Raw genomic sequence first — 19,210 nt, 5'->3', positions numbered from 1 at the left:
ATATTCTGAGTACGAGCGGTCAAAGTGTTAAGAACAAAAACCATTGTGAGTCTATAAAGTTTTAAACCTTTTGTTTAAGTAAGAACAAAAAAAAACATAATGAAGTGTAAAGAATTCTAAATGTTAAACCTTTTCTTACGATACAATTATGCTTAAAGTTTAAAACTATTAGTTTAGAGCTGATGAGCTTGAGAATGTTGATTTAGTTAAAAATAAAATTAACATGATTGAATCATTACAATCAATCCTCCAGTCCCCAGAGAGTATTATTGTAGCAATTGGCAAAAAAAATTTAACTCATTTTTGTTAAACTAAATATATTTTCTGTAATTGATAAGCCACCCTACCCTTGAGACAGGTTGCATGCCTGATCATACAGGTTTAAAGCGAAAATGGTTTATTTATATTTAATAAATATTTATTGTAACGAAAACCATCAGAGTTATAGAAAGTGTAAATAAAGAGGTTATTGCATTGCATATTTTCTTGTTTGATAAGAAGTTCAGTAGGCTTATACTAAAAATAGAAAATTGAGCTTCTCAACAACAACAAAAATCAGTGAGGCATGTAGAAATTTGAGTACTCTAAAAACATAAGTTTTTCAGGTGTTCAGTTGTTGCCCATTAATGGTAGTGTAAGTATGTTGCTGTGTTGAATGTTGTATTGGGTTCAATTACGTCACTATGAACCATGTACGCTAATCAGGCAATTTGACCAATTTAACCTATTAACCAAGCAAACATTTTGTCTGAAACTTTGACTATCATAACCTTACAAGCCGTTCCCGACAGTTCTTCAGCAAATCTGGTTATCAAATTTGCAAACGAACCTTTTTAGTAATGAATAATTTTCTGTTTCAGATTTGATGAACGATTATGAGTTTGCAGTAAAACAATTTGTAGTAAACAACAACCAATACATCCGTTGCAGACATTATACAGTTTAAAATTAAATTTAGTCACTAATATTTCTTATGTGTACAGAATATGTGATAACTTATTCATGATTCGTTTTTAACTGTCTTGATTTTTCTTCTATCTGCTGTAGGGCGAAAATCAAATGGTTTTGAGAGAACTATGACTAGTTCGAACTAAAACTAAACAAACAAGAAAAAAGTATTTGTCTTTTTTTTAATAGAAATGTGAGCTCGTAATAAATTGATCCCATCAATTTAAGATTCGTATGTCTATACTCACTTTATTATTAGATTTATTGAATTTTGTTTACCTATTCTGTACTATATTCAACCAGAACGTGGTTCTGTATTAGATATTTTAGCAGGTTAAATATTTCTTTATGGTGATACTTAAGCAAGACAATGATTATGAGGGGGGGTGAGGAGATTTTCAAGTACTTTCACGCAATGAACTCTTTGATCTGACATAAAGGCGTTGGATGATCAAAACAACATAATGAGCGTTGGTTTGCACCTTCAAACGCCAATTTGGAGGTAGAAATTTTATCAACAGAGTTTTTTGTCCCACCTTCCTAGGGTGTTAGTTGTAACCCGGAACTGTTTTACATTACTTCAGGCTCGCCCTAGAAGGTTGCAGCATTATCACATACATTTAATCCATTGGTGATTGGCGGGATTTGAACCCGGGACCTTGTGCTCCGAAGCCCCGCGCTCTAATACTAGACCAGCTCGCTCCACTGTATCAACAGACTCTAAAAAAATCTATTTCTAATTACCTACTTCAGTATGTACACATTGGGATTAAAGAATACTAGTAAGGGATTAATTTTAAAGTAAAATAACAACCAAAGCTTTTAGCATTAGTGTACTTTCCTCTTGAGTTTTTAACAAAGTAAATCCTTGTTTATGGGTTAAAATGGAAATTATTTTGCCACTCAATAATATATTTTCTCTATTGCAATATATTTAGCTGTAAATCTCGGTAACCCCGAGATTTTTATTTTTTTATTTTTTTATTTATTGTTATGTAATGACAAAAGGCGCCTTCTTGCACTCGAATCTGAGACTTTTCACCTTTAAAAACTAAGAATTTAATATCAAATTTCCTGAGTTTCGTGACAAACCTACGTTACGTTAAGTTAAATTACTATTAGAGTTATAAAAAATACACTCGAAAACTCATGTCTATTGAAGTAAGAAAAAACAACTGTAAAAAAATGTTCGCTTTAAAATCTCTTATTTTATTCTCATACGAAAACAATACTAAAGGTTAATGACTTATTTGAGAAAAAAATCTTCATACATATTTACAGCGAGTATCCAACAATTTATATTGGCTTTTGTGCAAAAGTTATTTTATCATCCAACTAATCATACATGGTTACTTTTGAATATTTATTTCCGTTGCTGCACAATGTTTTAAATCTATAGTTTTACAGTTAAAATCAAAACAAATTATATGAAAATCATTCCAGTATGGAACATTGCTGTTCTACGTCAATTAATGCATGCTATGAAATCAAAATCAAGGCTGGCCTTAAAAAATGAGAAAGTCGAGCATTTTATCACTATGACAAGGCAGCGCAGCGTATGAATTAACTATTAGACCTTGAGGAGCAAAGAGTTCTTTTTGCGGCTCAACGAGTGAAAAATGGTCAGTCAAACAGCCAACGACCCTTTTGATGTTTAATGACTATAAGTTGGTAAAATACCAAACATACTTTAATGTCCAAACGATTTTAACAGTGCCTTATACAGGGTGTCCCGGAACTCTCTACCAATATTTTAGGGCATTGCTCCTGGGTAAGAACCATACCTAAATATCATATTTAAATTGTCCGGAAGTTCTTAGTTACTTACACAGCCGCCATTTGTTTTTTTTTTCAGTTATTAATTTTTTTCTAAAGAATGGTTAAACATATAAAATTGAAACTTTGCACAAACATTTAGGACAACTAGACAAAGCTACAAAAAAATTATGAAGATTTTTCAAAATAATAAAACAAAATGGCGGTAATTTAAATTTGTTTTCTTAAATAACTAAAAAACCATTGATTTTACAAAAAATTTAAATTACCGCCATTTTGTTTTATGAATTTGAAAAATCGGGATAATTTTTTGGTAGCTTTGTCTAGTTGTCCTAAATGTTTGTGCTAAGTTTCCATTTCGTATGTTTAACCATTCTTTAGAAAATATTTTAATAATTGAAAAAAACAAAATGGTGGCTGTGTGAGTAACTAAGGACTTCCGGACAATTTAAATATGATATTTAGGTATGTTTCTTACCCAGGAGCAATGCCCTAAAATATTGGTAGAGAGTTCCGGGACACCCTGTATATTTTATGTACATATGTTGTTCAACTTAATCCATTAAATAGATCGAGAGCATCGGATGATAGATTCTTCCTGTTATGGATTAGGTTTATAAATCTAAACTCATAAGTTTATTCTTAGGTTTTCAAAAGTTTTATTAGGGTATTTTCATATAATTTACGTTACACTTTGCTATGTTTTCACGTTGGCAACATTGCGTCAGCATTAGGGTTTTTGTCTGGTGGAGCCTGTACTTAATAGAACAGAGTGGAAAACCATGTTTTTATAACCGTGCCTATCGCGTGTCCTGCTACAAATTTAAATAAATGAGGGGTCCAGTGTTTTGTGCATGTTTTTGGTTTTTATTTACATACCGGTACATAAAAAGTCTACTAAAGCAAAACAAAATGATTGGTTGAGTGTTTAAAGAGTGATGTATTCCTATGGAAGAGGTACCTCCTTTTAGAAGGAATGTTTTCTTAATAATATACTCTAAACCACAACCATATCACGTAGAAAATCTACTTAACGGTATACTTAATTTGCATCCAGATTACACATTATAAGGTAGTTACTTAAAATAATTAACTGAATAGTTATTATGTTTTTAATAATATAGTTTGCCTTACAAACGCCTTAAAATAATGGTTTTAGTTAATTTTTTTAGATGATAAAACTAAGCCACACCAATTTTGTACTGAAGTATTTTTATCACGCGTTCATAAAGCTCAATTAACGGATTTTTAAGTCACTATTCGTCACTCACCCGTATAATGTAATTTTATATCGAAATTAATTAAATACCCTAAGAAAGGAGAAAACACGGGGTTATCTCAAAGTTTAGATTAAAACACTTTAAACAATTAACTAAAAAATGTAAATGATACAAAAGTGTTTATTTAATTTTGTATTAAAGATACTTCAATCAATCTATCAATTCATAGGATCCACTTCAACAGAACATCAAACCAAATTAGTTTCCATTTTGATTATAAACTGACAAACTGTAAACCAATTAACCAAACACTTATTGGAAACTGTTAGAAACACATCAGAGGCAGATCTGTCTATTCAATCTTAAAGCAACTTGGAAGTTTTACATTCACCGGAGATTGGTAACCCTGTTTGAGTGGAAATATCCTGAACTAAAAAACTGATTCATAAAAAAAACTAACGGAAAATAATCAAAATAATACAACATTTAATAAATGTATATTAAAAATTTATAAATAAGCGCAACGGTTTCCAAGTGTAAAAGATGTTTAAGGAATCTAGAAATAATTATTTAATATACAGTGTGTAAATTAAGTATGGAAACAAATCTGTATTTTTAAAACCGAAATAGATAGAAATATTCTATTTGTGGCAATAATAGTTAACAAAGATTCCGCAATTTTTCACATGAAAAATATTTTTTTACCCCCCTAACAGGGTAGGTGGTAGGGGGTGACTTATTTTTTTCAAATAGCAACCCCTCATTTTGAAGGGTTTGTCAAAAGAAACACAATGACGCAAATCCGAGGTGAATATCTCACTCCTAGCTAACATGGCGGATATTCCAAAATGGGCTTTTTTTACAAAAATTAAATTTTTCATTACCCACCATTTAGGCTAGGGGTGAAATATCTACCTCGGGTTTGCGTCATTCTTTTTCTTTTAACAAACCCTTCAAAATGAGGGGTCACTCAATAGGGGTTGTTGTTGAAAAAAATAAGTCACTCCCACCCCCTACCCTGTTAAAGGGGTTGAAAAAATATTGTTGATTAAAAAAATTGCGGAACCTATGTCAACAATCAATTCCACAAACAGAATATTTCTATCTATTTCGGTTTTAAAAATACAGATTTCTTTCCATTATTTGTGAAATTGGTGCTTTTCACGTACAATAAATCAAATTTTGGAATATCCGCCATTTGGGCTAGGAGTGAGATATTCACCTCGGATTTGCGTCATTGTGTTTCTTTTGACAAACTCTTCAAAATGAGGGGTCACTCAATAGGGGTTGCTATTTGAAAAAAATAAGTCACCCCCTACCACCTACCCTGTTAGGGGGGTAAAAAAATATTTTTCATGTGAAAAATTGCGGAATCTTTGTTAACTATTATTGCCACAAATAGAATATTTCTATCTATTTCGGTTTTAAAAATACAGATTTGTTTCCATACTTAATTTACACACTGTATAATATAAGTAACACAGAAATTAATGTTCTTTTTATTTGAGTCTTAGCTGATAATTTAGTGATAATTTATGTATTCGAAAGTATGTATTTTGTTCATGCTGTATGTTATGTGTATATTATTTCATTTCTTTATTCATTCATTTAATTTTTTATAATTTTTCAACAAATAACACACCTAAATGTAGTATTTACTTTTTCCTTTATTTTTGTGTAATGGCGAGCTTCAATTTGTGTTTTGTCATAGTTAATGACAAACTGTAAAAAATATATCAATTGTCTGTAAACTTTGTATTCCATGATGTTTGTCTATTGGATGGTTAAAATTATCACTAATAACCGTTAACGAAAAACCATGACGAACACAACACCGAGGGATATTTTATAGAAAAGCTTGCGTTCACCAAACCTGAGGGTGTGCCAATAAAAGACGAAACAGCTGTAATTTCCTATACCGTGGATCGGAGACAGAATCCAGGTAACATAAACCTAGTGCAAACTTTGTATCTAATTGTACTCTATTTGCCTGTCAATAACAATATAAAAAGTACATTCATTCCCGAGCATGTCGTAGCAGTTGATTTCAAATCTTGATCCATCGTGACTTTTTAGAGATTTTAAACTGATTTTTTGAAGGTTGTATTTTTATAATTTATACACAATGCAAAGTTAAAAATTTCAATTTACACATATAAATAAGAGTCCAATTGTGGTAAGTAATGATTATGTTTTCACTACTAGTCATGTATACACACTAATATCGACTTATCAGCAATTAATTTATATTAATAACGATTAACTTTCCTACCTCTATGTTAAATAACTCTGTAAACCTATTTCGGGAACTTATTGACTTTACGCTGTAAACAATTCCGTTACAAACCTGGAAATAACGTTACTTTGTATAATATAGCCAAAATTATATTTTTTAATTTACCTAAAAATAGAAACTCATATAAATTTGTGGTTAAAGTCTTTGATGACGCAAAATGTTGCAATCAAAAGTTAAACCAAACGGTTCTGTGAACAATTACAGTTTGTAATTACCAAACTTTGTTACGTTGCAATTTCCGTCCAGATCAAACTTTAAAGTCATTATTGTGGTAAAGTGCCGTGTACAAACATAATGTCTGGTATCAGCTATGATAGCCTACCTGACAGACATAAAATGTATGGATTTTGGGGGTTTTGAGACTTAATCGTCAATAACTGAATCATACTACTAAACTGGTAAAGATAATTAATGACTATTTTGAGAAATCTTTTGTTAACTAATTAAATAATTGAAACTTATTAAACAAAAGGTTGATTCGTTGGATCAGTCAATAGAAAAAAGAAGAGTAAAGCCTAAGCAGTTATGTTTTAGGTTCGTTTCATGGTGTTACCAATTAAATTACCAGTACAGTTCTTTCTAATAATGTACCAGCTTATCCTTTACTATGCTTAGTTCATTCCATGATCAGGCATTAATTCCCACGTATACGGATAAAAAGGGTGTAAAGAGGTAACCAACCTCCTAAAAGCATATTAAACGGCATTACTAAAGCGTGTTTTAAGTTTCACTTAAATACATGTAAATGTGTAAATAGTAGGTACTGTATTATATGCTACTAGTAATAACAATACTCATATTTTAAGATTCCGATATAGTATAAGCTCTTACAACTAAATAATGGAGACGTGGATCTAGTCAGAAAACAGTAGCAGTGATGGTATTGAAATGGCGACCAGCAATAATTGTGTGTAGTTAACAGATGTTTGTGTGATCAGTGAGTCCAAACAATCACTGATGTTGTTAGTCCCTGACACTGATTGTGCTGATGGTTCTAGTCTCACTACAGTAGTAGAACACAGTATTGATGTAACAGACTACAGTTGTCTCTAGTTAACAGGTGTTTGTGTGATCAGTGAGTCCAAACAATCACTGATGTTGTTAGTCCCTGACACTGATTGTGCTGATGGACCTAGTCTCACTACAGTAGTAGAACACAGGATTGATGTAACAGACTACTGTTGTCTCTAGTTAACAGGTGTTTGTGTGATCAGTAAGCCTTAACAATCACTGATGTTGTTAGTCCCTGACACTGATTGTGCTGATAGATCTAGTCTCACTACAGTAGTGGAACACAGTATTGATGTGACAGACTACAGTTGTCTCTAGTTAACAGGTGTTTGTGTGATCAGTGAGTCCAAACAATCACTGATGTTGTTAGTCCCTGACACTGATTGTGCTGATAGATCTAGTCTCACTACAGTAGTGGAACACAGTATTGATGTGACAGACTACAGTTGTCTCTAGTTAACAGGTGTTTGTGTGATCAGTGAGTCCAAACAATCACTGATGTTGTTAGTCGCTGACACTGATTGTGCTGATAGATCTAGTCTCACTACAGTAGTGGAACACAGTATTGATGTGACAGACTACAGTTGTCTCTAGTTAACAGGTGTTTGTGTGACCAGTGAGTCCAAACAATCACTGATGTTGTTAGTCCCTGACACTGATTGTGCTGATAGATCTAGTCTCACTTCAGTAGTGGAACACAGTATTGATGTGACAGACTACAGTTGTCTCTAGTTAACAGGTGTTTGTGTGATCAGTGAGTCCAAACAATCACTGATGTTGTTAGTCCCTGACACTGATTGTGCTGATAGATCTAGTCTCACTACAGTAGTAGAACACAGTATTGATGTAACAGACTACAGTTGTCTCTAGTTAACAGGTGTTTGTGTGATCATTGAGTCCAAACAATCACTGATGTTGTTAGTCCCTGACACTGATTGTGCTGATGGATCTAGTCTCACTACAGTAGTGGAACACAGTATTGATGTGACAGACTACAGTTGTCTCTAGTTAACAGGTGTTTGTGTGATCAGTGAGTCCAAACAATCACTGATGTTGTTAGTCCCTGACACTGATTGTGCTGATAGATCTAGTCTCACTACAGTAGTAGAACACAGTATTGATGTAACAGACTACAGTTGTCTCTAGTTAACAGGTGTTTGTGTGATCATTGAGTCCAAACAATCACTGATGTTGTTAGTCCCTGACACTGATTGTGCTGATGGATCTAGTCTCACTACAGTAGTGGAACACAGTATTGATGTGACAGACTACTGTTGTCTCTAGTTAACAGGTGTTTGTGTGATCAGTGAGTCCAAACAATAACTGATGTTGTTAGTCCCTGACACTGATTGTGCTGATGGATCTAGTCTCACTACAGTAGTAGAACACATTATTGATGTGACAGACTACAGTTGTCTCTAGTTAACAGGTGTTTGTGTGATCAGTGAGTCCAAACAATCACTGATGTTGTTAGTCCCTGACACTGATTGTGCTGATGGATCTAGTATCACTACAGTAGTAGAACACAGTATTGATGTGACAGACTACAGTTGTCTCTAGTTAACAGGTGTTTGTGTGATCAGTAAGCCTTAACAATCACTGATGTTGTTAGTCGCTGACACTGATTGTGCTGATGGATCTAGTATCACTACAGTAGTAGAACACAGTATTGATGTGACAGACTACAGTTGTCTCTAGTTAACAGGTGTTTGTGTGATCAGTAAGCCTTAACAATCACTGATGTTGTTAGTCGCTGACACTGATTGTGCTGATGGATCTAGTATCACTACAGTAGTAGAACACAGTATTGATGTGACAGACTACTGTTGTCTCTAGTTAACAGGTGTTTGTGTGATCAGTAAGCCTTAACAATCACTGATGTTGTTAGTCCCTGACACTGATTGTGCTGATGGTTCTAGTATCACTACAGTAGTAGAACACATTATTGATGTGACAGACTACAGTTGTCTCTAGTTAACAGGTGTTTGTGTGATCAGTAAGCCTTAACAATCACTGATGTTGTTAGTCCCTGACACTGATTTAGCTGATGGTTCTAGTATCACTACAGTAGTAGAACACAGTAAATGTGTCAATAGTAGGTATTGTATTATATGTTACTACAAATAACAAAACTCATATTTTAAGATTGCGAAATAGTTTTAGCTCTTAAAACTAAACAATGAAGACGTGGATCTAGTCAAAACACAGTAGCCGTGGCAGTATTAACATGGCGACCTGCAATAATTTTGTGTAGTTAACAGACGTTTGTCTAACCAACTCGTTGAATCAATCACTGATGTCGTTAGTCCCTGACACTGATTGTGCTGATGGACCTAGTCTCACTACAGTAGTAGAACACAGGATTGATGTAACAGACTACTGTTGTCTCTAGTTAACAGGGGTTTGTGTGATCAGTAAGCCTTAACAATCACTGATGTTGTTAGTCCCTGACACCGATTGTGCTGATAGATCTAGTCTCACTACAGTAGAACACAGTATTGATGTGGCAGACTACAGTTGTCTCTAGTTAACAGGTGTTTGTGTGACCAGTGAGTCCAAACAATCACTGATGTTGTTAGTCCCTGACACTGATTGTGCTGATGGATCTAGTCTCACTACAGTAGAACACAGTATTGATGTGGCAGACTACAGTTGTCTCTAGTTAACAGGTGTTTGTGTGACCAGTGAGTCCAAACAATCACTGATGTTGTTAGTCCCTGACACTGATTGTGCTGATGGATCTAGTCTCACTACAGTAGAACACAGTATTGATGTGGCAGACTACAGTTGTCTCTAGTTAACAGGGGTTTGTGTGATCAGTAAGCCTTAACAATTACTGATGTTGTTAGTCCCTGACACTGATTGTGCTGATGGATCTAGTCTCACTACAGTAGAACACAGTATTGATGTGGCAGACTACAGTTGTCTCTAGTTAACAGGTGTTTGTGTGACCAGTGAGTCCAAACAATCACTGATGTTGTTAGTCCCTGACACTGATTGTGCTGATGGATCTAGTCTCACTACAGTAGAACACAGTATTGATGTGGCAGACTACAGTTGTCTCTAGTAAACAGGTGTTTGTGTGACCAGTGAGGCCAAACAATCACTGATGTTGTTAGTCCCTGACACTGATTGTGCTGATGGATCTAGTCTCACTACAGTAGAACACAGTATTGATGTGACAGACTACAGTTGTCTCTAGTAAACAGGTGTTTGTGTGACCAGTGAGGCCAAACAATCACTGATGTTGTTAGTCCCTGACACTGATTGTGCTGATGGATCTAGTCTCACTACAGTAGAACACAGTATTGATGTGGCAGACTACAGTTGTCTCTAGTTAACAGGTGTTTGTGTGACCAGTGAGTCCAAACAATCACTGATGTTGTTAGTCCCTGACACTGATTGTGCTGATGTATCTATTCTCACTACAGAAGTAGAACACAGTATTGATGTGACAGACTACAGTTGTCTCTAGTTAAGAGGTGTTTCTTTGATCAGTGAGTCCAAACAATCACTGATGTTGTTAGTCCCTGTTGTGCTGATGGACCTAGTCTCACTACAGTAGAATACAGTATTAATGTAACAGGCTACTGTTGTCTCTAGTTAACAGGTGTTTGCTTAAACAGTGAGTCCAAACAATCACTGATGTTGTTAGTCCCTGACACTGATTGTGCTGATGGAATTAGTCTCACTACAGTAGTAGATCACAGTATTAATGTAACAGGCTACTGTTGTCTCTAGTTAACAGGTGTTTGTTTAATCAGTGAGTCCAAACAATCACTGATGTTGTTAGTCCCTGACACTGATTGTGCTGATGGAATTAGTCTCACTACAGTAGTAGAACACATTATTAATGTAACAGGCTACTGTTGTCTCTAGTTAACAGGTACTTGTGTGATCAGTGTGTCAAAACAATCACTGATGTTGTTAGTCCCTGACACTGATTGTGCTGATGGACCTAGTCTCACTACAGTAGAATACAGTATTAATGTAACAGGCTACTGTTGTCTCTAGTTAACAGGTGTTTGCTTAAACAGTGAGTCCAAACAATCACTGATGTTGTTAGTCCCTGACACTGATTGTGTGATGGAATTAGTCTCACTACAGTAGTAGAACACAGTATTAATGTAACAGGCTACTGTTGTCTCTAGTTAACAGGTGTTTGCTTAAACAGTGAGTCCAAACAATCACTGATGTTGTTAGTCCCTGACACTGATTGTGCTGATGGATCTAGTGTCACTACAGTAGTAGAACACAGTATTGATGTGACAGACTACAGCTGTCTCTAGTTAACAGGTGTTTGTGTGATCAGTGAGTCCAAACAATCACTGATGTTGTTAGTCCCTGACACTGATTGTGCTGATGGACCTAGTCTCACTACAGTAGTAGAACACAGTATTGATGTAACAGACTACAGTTGTTTCTAGTTAACAGGTGTTTGTGTGATCAGTGAGTCCAAACAATCACTGATGTTGTTAGTCCCTGACACTGATTGTGCTGATGGATCTAGTCTCACTACAGTAGTAAAACACAGTATCGATGTAACTACAGTTGTCTGCAGTTAACATGTGTTGTACTTTACATTATTTATGAGAAATCTACTCTAATTAAAGATTTACACCTTCTGTTTACTCTATTTAATAAACAAATAGATTTATTCTATGTACCTTTTTACTGAATTTACCCTTTTTAACCCTTTTAAACTATTTTGGCTAGTTTAGAACAATACGTAGATATTCATGCATTTAAAAATACTCAGTTAAAATCCTACAATGCTCTTACCTATTATAAGTGCGAGTCCTCGGGCTAGTAGATCGATTAACGTTTACCTCCTACCTGTAATGATCATCTAATCGAGCCGAGAATCAATAATAGACTCTGGCTTTCTGTAATTTTCCCTTCCGAGGTTCAATCGTGTATGACCACTTCTATGCGTGAATATTTTAAATTAATGTTGACGGACTACGGATATGCAATTATGTTAAAGCTATTTTTAACATTAAAGTTATTTTCGCTAATATTTTAACTAATTCACAACCGAATGACCAATCAAAATCTTGGTTTATCTTATTTTACTAGTGATTTTAATATAACATTTTCGTGTATGTTGATGGATTACAATACAAAAATGTTCAATATACGACCTGTGTGACCTTGGAATGAAATTGCCATGCGAGACAACGTTTTTTTACCACGAAAACAACATTAAATTTCTTTTTTGTACACATAAATCATGTGTATGTGTATGGAACAAACTTTAAACATTATATTTTAATTAGCAACAGCAAGAAAATGATTTTGTTTAAGGATACGAACAAATTTCCCAAGGGTGTCCAAGAAAGATACAGAACACGGAATTGAATACATTGTAATCAGATTTTCCTTGGGTCAGGATTAAATTTTTACTTTATAATGTAACCTTAGATACGTTTAATATTTATATAGCGTTGACCATAGTAAACACATTTAATTAATTGCGAAAGGGTTTTAATCCATTCTTTTCAGATTTCCAGATGTGCAAATCATAGATTATAATAATATACTTTACTTAACAACCACAGATTAATGGATGATTTTATTTGGAGTAAACAAACGAATAGATGAATAGCCTACCTAGTCGCCCAGTGCTTAAAATACTTCATTCACCAATTTAATACGAACTAAAGTACATCGTTTGCAATTTTCTTTACATAAATCTTTCGTAATGCCTTGATAAATTCATTTCTATTCAATCAATTATAAAAAGATCCTATGTTTTGTTCAAGCAAAGACTATACAATTAATTAACTTTTACTTGTAGCTTTATTTTATTTTTTTTATCTTGGGGTCAGTTTGGAATCTTTCTGAACAGCATTCGATATAGTAATGGTTACTAGCATCAAAGACTAACCAGCTCAAGTAGACTTCTCATCCCATTGTAAAATTTGTAAGCTTGTTTTTCGCGTCTAGTTCAAGTTGGTAACACTGGACACCAGTGACGAAGAGATTTCGTTTCTTATATTTTATGGTGAATTTAATGATTTGGACTTTTCTATTTTGTTATACAACTAGAGAATACGTTATTGCTCATGATTAGATCGTTTTATTTGGTTAAACGAGGTTTTAAATTGCTGAAATAACAAGAAAGATATTTTAATCAAAAACACGGTCCTAGTGGCACTGGACCTAACAATAAATTTGTCTTCAGCTGTTAAGGATGAAAAATCCACTAAGGGAGTATGTTTAGTATGGTCAACTTTATCGGTCCCCACCTTAGGGACCTTAGGGTTGTTAATCAAACGAACTAAAAATTTCTTCTGGGTTGAAATGGAGATGGTTTTTTTACGCGGGAACCTACTCCCTTTAAGAGTCCTATCCATGATATTTAGAACTCTATAGCTTTAGCTAAGTACTGAGAGAGTTCTAGCATTATCTTAAATCTAAAATTTGCACTCTGCTAATTAAAAACAAAATGTCTTCTCTATCTACCGCGCTACAGTAAAATAATTACTTGACGTGGATAGGTAATCAATCCGCAATCCCCCTCCACTTCTCCTTTGTCGTTTGAAAGACAAATTTACATCCTCGAATAATGATATCCTCCCACGGGCATCAGAGCTTAACAACTTGATTGGCGTCGGAAATAGACTACGGTACTTGGCTGTCGATCGATAGCAGAAGTCGTTAGTAACCCAACACTGAGTCCATTTGACTTAGCTTTACCTGACCTTGGAAATACCTTTGGTTTTCATGCAGATTTTTGAAGATATTAAAAGGAATTATTTGTAGGTTCGCACAACTTGATTTGTCGTGTCGAATCAACACATTGAAAACTCTGGTGCAACTATACAATCTAATGACTATACATAATTGCGCCAGAGTTTGCAATGTATGATCACATTAATTCCCAAAAATTATACTAACTTTGAACAAAAGAGTACAAGTGTTTACCTTTACGGACAGATTATTGTCGCAAGGGTGTTTAACAGGTAGATTGCATGCATTTGAACTGTGTTTGCATTGAATAGAAAATTAAAAACAGAAATCTATTTACAGGATTATGTGCAGAAAACTAATAAATCTCCTATTTCGAATCATACTGCCTATGAACCTATTAAACTAATGATCTGATCAAGAAAACTAGAGTGCATCCATCTATGAAAAGTATATGTCAAAATTCATAAAATTATATTAAAAATACAAATTCAAACTAAAATCATGTAAAAATTCCCCCAGACTTGGATACAAAGATTATGCTGTGATCAATTTTTTATCGTTGATTATAAACGCAGTTCTTTGCGTTTAATTAGCTCATACGTTATAGGTACGTCAAGAAAACCCATTTTATGTGTTTATTATGTTTATTATTATTATGTTTATAAGTTTTGTTTTTATATTTTTGTGGTTTTTATGTTGTTTAAACCATTTTAGAGTACACGTTTGACAAAATGCCAGCATTTCACACTGCCCAAATAAATCACTTAGATTAAATCACAGATTATTTCAACTAAATTAAAAGTTCTTTTCCCATTTTTACAGAAGGAACCTCAAAGTTTAAGAAGGTAATTTTGGCGACCCCGTTTTATCGCGGCCTTTTATGTTTGGTTGTAAACCGACGCTATGACAAAAGGTGTCTTATTTTTCTTTTGTCCCGTGTTTTCGCAGAATTACTCAATGTCAGTGTTAATAAATCTGGCTACCTTTATAAACGGTTCTTTTCGTGACCCGAAAAATGTCTTCACAGTAACAGTATTTTCTACGAAATACGTGGTTTTATTTTTAATTTTGTAGTCAGTTGAAGGAGTCTATTTTTGCCACCACTTTGAGTGTTTTTTCGACGCGTCATCCAAAAGACATTTTTCTCCTGTGTAATGAACATTATTTTCGTAATACTGATTCTTAAAACTGTTTAGCCACTTTACTCACAAAGGTTTCATATATTGGTTATAATCCCAGAATGGTTTACTTTTTGCTTCAAACCAAGGTTAGCTGTTACCGATAGACGTGTTAGTTATCACTCCGTCAATAAGGTGTTAAAAATACAATTTTAATTACTCATGTATCTTCTTAGTCTACCATTAAGGTGGGTTTAATTGGAATGGAGTTTTCTTTAACACGTAAACATAAATTAAGTTCAATAACGATATTGAAACACAGATATTATAGGATGGAACAATTAAAACGGGAAATGTTAAAAATGTATAGTTGATTTCCTCGACTTTCAGCTGGCGTATGAACAAAAACCCTCTTATTTGCATATGTAGTTATTTAATGCCTACCTGGGGTAAAAGTGGTGGAACAACATCGGGTCAAACGATGTATCGTTAGCGAGTGAAAATGTATACACAAGTTTTAAAAATTAAATCTATCACTTTTGAAATATAGATTTGTAAAGGAAATCTATTGTACATACACAGGTTTTGTAGAATAAAATAGTTCCAACTGAAAAAAAATATTACACCATATATTTTATTTACACTGTATTGGAATTTAACAGGTTGTTGAATCTACTACAAGAAATACCCTAACAATGGTTTTATACTGTAATTGTCTAAGGATATTTCATTAATATATTCAGATTAATTAGTTTATTTGATCTATTTCTTACGTTAACCGGTTTTATACTGTAATTGTCTTAGGATAGTTCATTAATATATTCAGATTAATTAGTTTATTTGATCTATTTCTTACGTTAACCGGTTTTATACTGTAATTGTCTTAGGATATTTCATTAATATATTCAGATTAATTAGTTTATTTGATCTATTTCTTACGTTAACCGGTTTTATACTCTAATTGTCTTAGGATAGTTCATTAATATATTCAGATTAATTAGTTTATTTGATCTATTTCTTACGTTAACCGGTTTTATACTATAATTGTCAAAGGATATTTCATTAATATATTCAGATTAATTAGTTTATTTGATCTATTTCTTACGTTAACCGGTTTTATACTATGATCGTCTAAGGATATTTCATTAATATATTCAGATTAATTAGTTTATTTGATCTATTTCTTACGTTAACCGGTTTTATACTCTAATTGTCTTAGGATAGTTCATTAATATATTCAGATTAATTAGTTTATTTGATCTATTTCTTACGTTAACCGGTTTTATACTATAATTGTCAAAGGATATTTCATTAATATATTCAGATTAATTAGTTTATTTGATCTATTTCTTACGTTAACCGGTTTTATACTATAATTGTCAAAGGATATTTCATTAATATATTCAGATTAATTAGTTTATTTGATCTATTTCTTACGTTAACCGGTTTTATACTATAATCGTCTAAGATATTTTATTAATATATTCAGATTAATTAGTTTATTTGATCTATTTCTTACGTTAACCGGTTTTATACTCTAATTGTCTTAGGATAGTTCATTAATATATTCAGATTAATTAGTTTATTTGATCTATTTCTTACGTTAACCGGTTTTATACTATAATTGTCTAAGGATATTTCATTAATATATTCAGATTAATTAGGTTATTTGATCTATTTCTTACGTTAACCGGTTTTATACTATAATCGTCTAAGATATTTCATTAATATATTCAGATTAATTAGTTTATTTGATCTATTTCTTGTATTACGTTAACAAACAACGTACCCACAACGTTAACCAAAACGTTTTTGTGGGTTATTTACTCTAAAGAATGGTTCAATGGGATGCTAAATAGTTCACAAAACGAACCAACGTTGTCCTTTCGAATTTTATTTTTCAACCCCGGATTATCTTTCGTTAAAATTAAGTTCTTGCCCAAAAGAGACAACGTAGATTTTGGAAATGCAAAATAATATTGCAAAAATAATATGCATCTAGGTATAAAATTACTTTTAAGAATACCGTGCGTTTCCACGTTAAAATCTGTGTTAGTATTAGAATATATCAATATTACCAGTTGAGTTCAAAGAGATCTGTCGTCAGAGTTGTGCGGCAAAGCGTAAATTTCCTAGTCCTACATTTGCTACTACAGTCTGCAACTGTAATTTGTGAGCAGTCAGGTAGTAACGTAGTAAAGTTGGAGACTGTAGTTACTAATCTGTCACAGTCTCTCTGTCTGTTATAACTGTGGAGACATGTTCTGTACATGGGCTTAATTATAAGTTTTACTCTGTAACTTGCGGACAAGGTTTGGAAGTTTGACTGTGGATACAATATTGTGTAAGTAGGGGATATAGTTTTAGCGACAAAGAGGATTAGCTATTGTAATCATAATGAGAGCTACACCCAAGACAGTTTTCTTTTCGTTTTTATGTTATAATTAAATAAAAATGTCCTTGTTTATAGATATAAGATATTCAATTAGTTTTATTTATTTTGTGCTTTATCCCCCTAATAATGGAATAAGCTACCAGGTAAAACTACAATATTGAACAAATAATCAAAACACATTATATTTTATGTTTACGTTTATATTCTGTTTTTGAATTCATTAAACTCAATTTGCACACAACTTTGTCACTGAACGTTTTAAAAACAAATCATATTTCTTGTAATTTAAATAAATTATTTTGGGTCGAGTAAATAAACGTTAATACGCTATTTTCCAAAGATACAAAATATATCGTCTTAGGTGTTATTGGATGCAATGTATTTTAAATTTCAACTTTAAGCCAAAAAGGATCAACCAAGTTATAAATGGTGTGGCTGAATTCACCATTCTTTAACGAGAAGAAAGGTGTCCGGAAGATCTCAGATTTATCAAGAAGTCACAGATTTATATATACTTCCGATTTATTTACAAAATATTTAATAAACCTTCTCCTTACAAAAGGTGTATTATTAAGATTGAAGCCTAAATAATGAGAATTGGAGTTTTATGTTTTATTGATTCAAAATAGAATGGAAATTATGAATAAATGTATTCCGATGTGTTCGTAAGGTACGTGTGAACATTATTGAGCAACTTAATAAATAGAATGATAGTACATAGTTTTTCTCCGAGGGTATGTGAAAAAGTATAAACCGAAACATAATTTAACCAAAATAACAATGAAATTTTAAGGCAGAATGATATTTTATCAATATCATTTACCATAGTTTGATATGGAATTTTGGCTTTTCTTAGGAGTAAAATCTGTTATGCATTCATTTAAGTATGGCCTATATTAGTTTAGATTTTAGTAACAGTGGCGCATCTAAAAACATATTCAGCAGTTCATAAGAAGTACATGATATTTCCATTCTAATAAAAAATAACAAAAATATAATTTTACAATTAGCTTTACAACCCATAGTAAAATTACTAGTCAAAACCAAACATTACGGACTTATTTACGTTCACCTCTTATTCACATTACAAAATAAATGAATGGCTTTCCAACCCTTAATAGAGATTTGCGCACGCGCACAGGTGTTCTAATGACAAAGAAAGTGCAAAAACCACCGGACACAGCACTTGTTGAATTTAGAAATTTAATTTCCAACAGGACAATACCTTATGAAAGTAATCCTTGGAGGGTAGCCGGAGATGCAGGAGCACAAGACACAAGCACTGAGCGACACTGGATAATACAACACGTGTGCAAGAGCTGAGACTAATGAGCGCTCGGAGACGAGACTACATCGATATGACTATCGGATCATTCGATAGTCATTCGATATGGTTCACCGATTACTAATTTTCAAACACCGACTGGGAAGCTTGTTATTGGTTAGATTGAGATGCTGTACTGTTGAATGGGTATTTTCTTTGAGTACTCTGAGTGAAAAGTGATTTCCTGGATGTTTTTTAGCCAGTGATTTAAAGCGCTTTTATGTTAGCTCTAGCGTCTAAACTACAAGTGTAACAATTTTAAATAATATACAAGGACATAATGTCAAAGTATATTGGTCCCAGGTCCAGATCTTATCATGAGACCTACGACAATAGCTTATCCTTCGAATGGGAAATTGTGGGAATGAAATATGAGATTCACTCCTCGGGTTTTGGGGTGTCCAGTTGAAATATATCATCACAAAC

At 33.2% G+C, this 19,210-nt stretch overlaps 1 protein-coding gene across 1 annotated transcript in view; it reads right to left on the bottom strand.

The window, feature by feature from the left end:
- The window catches only part of LOC128992496 (leucine-rich repeats and immunoglobulin-like domains protein 3), a 205,557-nt gene extending 186,786 nt beyond the window's left edge, over positions 1-18,771 (bottom strand). Inside the window, exon 1 of the mRNA XM_054416102.1 lies at positions 18,686-18,771. The gene's annotated coding sequence lies outside the window, so the exon portion shown is untranslated. The remainder of the gene's footprint in view (positions 1-18,685) is intronic.
- Positions 18,772-19,210: the final 439 nt, after the last annotated feature.

This window comes from Macrosteles quadrilineatus, unplaced genomic scaffold, assembly GCF_028750875.1.
Source record: "Macrosteles quadrilineatus isolate MER2022 unplaced genomic scaffold, UCM_ALF_1.0 Scaffold_1__1_contigs__length_201487025, whole genome shotgun sequence".
Classification (NCBI taxonomy): domain Eukaryota; kingdom Metazoa; phylum Arthropoda; class Insecta; order Hemiptera; family Cicadellidae; genus Macrosteles; species Macrosteles quadrilineatus.
The sequence above is the reverse complement of the archived record's forward strand: the minus strand, read 5'-3'. Positions and strand labels throughout refer to the sequence as shown.